The sequence below is a fragment of the Anopheles ziemanni genome, chromosome 2, assembly GCF_943734765.1.
Source record: "Anopheles ziemanni chromosome 2, idAnoZiCoDA_A2_x.2, whole genome shotgun sequence".
In the NCBI taxonomy this organism is placed as follows: domain Eukaryota; kingdom Metazoa; phylum Arthropoda; class Insecta; order Diptera; family Culicidae; genus Anopheles; species Anopheles ziemanni.
In genome coordinates this window covers 68,835,414-68,841,413 of record NC_080705.1, presented here as the reverse complement: position 1 = coordinate 68,841,413, position 6,000 = coordinate 68,835,414, and positions in this window count along the sequence as shown.

Here is a 6,000-nt window from a genome sequence, read left to right as displayed (position 1 = left end):
CCATGTTGAACAAAACTTGACACTCTCTGCCACCTTTACCACCACACCGTGGAGCCTAAGCAAATTAATGTAATATTGTGTTACAAATGCCGAAATCCTGCTCACCAACACCAACACCGCGTGCCAATGGTACCGGGAATCGCAAACACCTCCAGACCAAGTGGAGCACCCTCTCGAGTGGCTTTGGAGGGTTATTATGTGGGTACTCTAAAATATTACTAAGCGTTAATGCGTCTCACCATTGTATCATGGGACGTATGTCGGCTATTTGTGGGCCATAGGCGTCGCAAATCAACATGTCTATCCGTCGGTGTCCTATTGATATGCTTCATAAACTCGCGCAATGGAACAAAACACCAAATCGTTCTCCAAAAAGGTGGAGGTTGTAAGAAAGTTAGTAAAAAGGTACGCAAAGTAGGCAATAATATATAAAAGCACTTTTTCTCATCTCAAGTGGAAGGTTTGAGGTAAACAAAAGGATGCGCCCCTTCAGAATACCGAGCAGGGATAATCGAGACCGTACGGCACGCACCTTACCGATTATGGGAACGTGGCAACTTTTTCAATTAAAATTTTCCAGCGCCTGGTTGCATGAAATTGAACATTTTATTTTTAATCCACACCATTGCCTCGGCATCCCCAAACGCCGGGGTGCGGGCCCTAGGTGCCTACTTTCGAGAGCCGTCGACGGGTCGGCAACTCCCCGGGAGCAAACTTATGTCAGTGAAAAAGCCACTCGCAAAGGTTTTACGTGAGAAGTCCCACATGGCCCGTAGAATGTTTCACCACCCTCGGCATATAGGGTGTGTTTGGCGACGGATGGATAGAGCAGGGAAGCGAAAAGGACGAAAACTCGAAATACTTCTCCAAAACTTTCACCCGCAGCGTGTGGAGGAGGCTTGCCAAACCCAAAGGTAAGCAATTTGTGTGATGATTTTTCTTTTTCCGCCTTTCTTCCGATTCGGTTTTATTCACGCTCAATTCCAGGTGCGCATTTTCCGTGGCGTTTCGAAGTGCATTAGACGTGTCTCGGTCGTGGATGAAGTTGGAATTTTTAACCCAGATGGAGGAAATTGACTCCCCACAAACACGAACACACACACACACCGACCGATCTAGACAGGTACATATATACACGGCTGCTTGTTTGCCAGTGGATGATCAAGTCATCCATGAGTTTGCAAACGAAGCTCGTTAGACTGGCTTGGCAATCAACCTTCACGCGCTTGTGCCACGGGTTGTTGTACAAATCTACCGTCACACTTGCTGGCGATACTTATCCCCTCTAATTTCTCCACCCGCCCGCCGTCGACCGCGCCTTCGCTTGATGGCACACAGGAGCTGACGACTTTTCCATTGCCCTTGGATTATTGAATATTGTTTGTGCTCCGTGTGCCTGCGATCGTTCACGCTCTGCTCTCGTGGCGGTTCGACTTCGACGGTGACACATCGCTAAGCACATCCCTCTACCCGCTCCAACCCACCGTCGAACACGCGTTTATTTTCTCGCTCCTCGCTCCAACTGTTCCAGCCATGGTTCGGCGTTAAAGTCGTCCTTTAAGACACACACACTTACCCCCTCGCTTCTGCTAGCGGTCGCGCATCTCCGCAACAAAGACACCGACCATCGTGGTGGTGGTGGTGGTGATGGTCGCCGTGGCGTGCAAAACCTTTTGAATAAAACATCAGCTCGCCGGGCGCAAGGCGAATGGTTTTCTAATTTTTTCCCGTCAACGTGCGGGCACCCGTGTCTGCGTCTTTTGGTTGCTTAGCTTCTTAGCCTCCACCAGCTCGGTGCGTCCGTCACTTGGGTTGGCTTTTGTCCGCAGCTAGCGTGTCGACCGGGACATAGACAAACACACACACACACACACATGCTCGGGCACAAACGGACTGGGTAAGTATTTTGGTTGGATGTTGTAAAACAATCGCCTTTGGAGAGGCCATCAACATTCTGGTGGCGTTTCGAAGATAGCGAGGTCCTGCGGTTTTAGGATGGACTATCTTAAGTCGTGCTAGCTGCTAGTCACTACTGCTCATTAGGACACGCTCAGGACGACCAAGAAATAAGAAAATGCTTTCGAACAAGATAAATTTAAAAAATTACCAGCATTGATTTTAATTGGATTAAAGTTGATCGAACTGAGATGGAAAACCTTTTCCGACGAAAAGCAATGCGTCCAATCTGTCCGGATGGCTCCGAATGTTTGAAATGGAACAACCGCAACGAACAGCTCAAATTCGGAGTAGTCTTACCGTACGCGGTTCTCTTCAGCAGCATAGCGTGACCACCGTTTGGCCCCCGGGGTTAGTGTTTTCTCTGTGTAATTAAATCGATTACACCGATCGGCGAGCTATCTCGCACCCGATGAAAATAGATGGCCAACGCTGGATGTTCTACCCCCCCCCCTCCCCCGCGCTTTTCCATCCCTTGACGTGCCTTTTGCCTATGCTCTTTGTCACGATCTCCCCAAAACCAATTCGTTCTTCTCGTCCGCCCTTCCCGAGGTCATTGTTATCGAGATAAAATCAATTAAGTGTACTTCGATCTCGTGTTCCTTGTCTCACCGACACGCACACACACACACAAACACACATACACAGAAGTGCACGTTGGAACACTCGGATAACACTCTCCACCACTTGGCTGCCATTGTGTTCTTGTGTGGCCACTCATTGTTGCTGTTGTTGGTACACAAACACATCAGTACACACACACACATACACACAGCTACCACTTGCACACACACACACACACATACACTCTCCACCACTTGGCTGCCATTGTGTTCTTGTGTGGCCACTCATTGTTGCTGTTGTTGGTACACAAACACATCAGTACACACACACACATACACACAGCTACACGGACACTCGAAGCGGTCAGGTTTGTTTGACATTAATGATGCAATGATGATACTTCATTATTCTTATTATCCTTTCCTATCAAAATAATGGTCCGGTACGCATCGGAACGGTGTTGACCTACGAGAAGGAGAGGAAACAGAAGGAGGGGAGGGTGGCGGCACGGTGACCAACGAGCGGCTCCGGATGCGAGGTGATCGAGAAAAATCGTCCCACCGAACGAACGAACGATTCCCACCAGCGGGCTCCTTAGCCGCTTTTTCACTCCCTTTCCTTTCATTGCTTTTCCAACAATTTCCAGCACAAACACACCGACACGACCCTGGCCACGGCTCTGCGGGTTTAGCGGAACCGTAACCAAATGGCAAACAATGGAGCCACCAAACGGCGGACCAACTGGAGCATCCGGAGAGCGGTTCCAAAGCTTCGAATCCTGTCGTTCCCCCTTACTCCAAAAACAAAACACAAAAAAAACAGGCGAACGTGTCGAAAGCATTGTGTTTAACGGCTTGTGTGGCCGCACCGTGCCCGAAATGCTGCGTGTTTGTGTGTTTGTGCGCGGCTGGAATGGATGGGTGTTTGTTTATAAGGTTTGGTTTTATTTTTCGCCCCACTGCCCTCCTTTCCTTCTCCCCCCAACAAGCCACAACGGGGTTTTTAGTTCGCCTTCTTCAAGGAGAAATTCGAGACGTCTTCGGTTCGGTGGACACACTTCGTCCTTTGCTTTTGAGCCGTGGCACACCAGAGGTGACTTTGGTCGACGCTTTGAAAGTGTTCCAATTTTTCTTATCGCTGCAGCACGAGCCACACAAACACACGCGCACACACACACACACCTCTGACGCGGACACAAGGGGGAAGGTGACAGGAGGACAACAAAGATTTGAACCGTCAACAGTTTCGAGCTCAACGCGAAAGCTTTGTGATCCGTCGACCTACGACGCTTGTGTGGGAGAGAGCGAGAGAGGAGAAGCGCTGAATACTCGGGGAAAAAAAGGGACACCCACACACAAAGAGGCTGCAGATAGGCGAGAAGGTAGAGGTCTCCTCCTTGTATCACCTCGTCACGCACTTCAACTCAAGATCAACGGTTTGGATAAAGTTTTCCCACAAAACTTCGTCAACTAGAAGCGACCTATCGTCGCTAGGAAGGAGATGATCGCGAACGTTTTGCCGATGATAGGCTCCTGACCGGCGGTGAAACATTTCCTCTCGGTCACCGAGGGCGACGTGAGGGGGAGGAGGGTTTTTTCTTTAGGTTTCCATTCCATCCACCCGATCCGACTGCCTCTGTCTCGCCGGAGTTTGTTTCTTGCGACACATAAGGAAAACGTCGGGAAGGCGCTCATACCACCTCCCCCCTCGGAAACCGGAATCTCTCCGGCAGATTTTCCACTGGATTTTTTCCGGGTTCACTCTCTGCCACCACAATCACACAACATTTGCATTCGATTTTCACCTACGCACTCACATTTCCCTACGCTTCACCGGCTTTGGCTCGCGTGGATGAAGACTCCATCTTTCCTGCAGGCCTTAGAAAAGGTTTTTTTACACACACCACACACTACCAGTGAAAGTTTGATGCTGGACAGCCAGGAGACTGAGTAGATCAGGGAAGCAGCGCTTTTTGGTTTCCGGGGAGGACGTTCGGCTCACCACGCAGCCTCCGCGATGGCGGAGAGACAAACCAGGACTGGTTGTGCTGCTGGCTCGCGCTGAGCCTCGTCGTCCCGTGGTTGCTGCGTGGTTTTCCACGCACGCACACGCACACACCGGACGGTACGGACGCGCCGTGCAACGGTGTTTTCCCCGTGCAGTTTTTACGCTCTCCCGCCGAGGCCAAAGATCTCCCACCGTCAGTGTCCCATGCAGTACCGAGAGATGATGTTTCTGCTGTTGTTTTACTGTTTTACACGCAGCTTCATAAGCGTGGCGATGTTTTATCCCTAGCTGCGCGATGTTTTAGTTTTGGCCACACTGCAACAAAGGAGTAGGCTGAATTGTATGTCACGCTCGTTAATAGGATGGTTGTATTTCACGGTAGCTCTCCAGACATCATGCTAGAAACTTCTAAAACAAGTCCTTTTTTCCAATAAATGTACAAAAGTTACTTAGTAGACTGTAGGTACGCAGGAATCTACATTACACCATTTTTTATATTCGCCCTTCTTTTTGTTTCTTAACTTTTCGATGAAGTTTAAAGTAGATGCAATCCCTTTCTTTGAACTTTATCGATGTAATTCCACACCAGAGGTGATTATAGGCGATTGCTTGTGCGTGGCTCATGCGCATCAACGCATCCTTCGAGATGCTCCACGCCATCGGGAGATATAATAACAATTTTTGCCCTCCCCTAGAAACACTCTCCTGTGAACGATAGATACTCTCTCTCTCTCTGTCTCTCTATCTCTCCGAGAAACCGCGAATGGAAGAGATTGCACCAAAACACTAGAGGAAGAAAAAGGTAAGGGGAAATCGTGTCCTGCCGTCTTGCTACCAACACTAACGCACCGAATTTTGACAACGAATACTGAGCCCCAGCGAGCGTTTGTGTGCGTGTGCTTACAGGTTCTCCGTGTCGGATGGATCGGATCAGACAACAAATGATTTTGCGAACACACTAGGGCTAGGCTAGACCGAGACCGAAAGAAGAGGAGCAAGAGTAAGCGCTGGTTTCACGATTGCACGCGCGTACGCTTCACACCCTCCTGCAAAGGTCCTTATGCTGACGGTCAGCACGACACTCTCAGGTGTTTTTCGCTGAAGGATTCCGATGCGGCCGGATGTGACTGCCGGAAAAACAGGATTCAAACTTTGCCAGGTGCACCATATTGTGCGGGTGTCGGGCCGGTACGTCGTGCAGGGCCGAAATGGCATTGGGGCCGACGAGTTCACGCTTCGCGGGATGTGTTACACTTTCCGGTGTTTTGCGACACCCGGGGTTCCCCATCGCAGGGTGCTTCATGGTCCTTCTCGAGGATGCTTTTTTTTGTATCAAATCATGGTGGAGATGGGATACAAACGAAAAATTGCTCCGGCGTGGAACAGAGAAGCTTCTGCAAAGCGAAACCCTGGTGTGTTGCCGCTGACCGATGGAACAAATATAGAAAAATAGAAAAGAAAAACGAAACATAC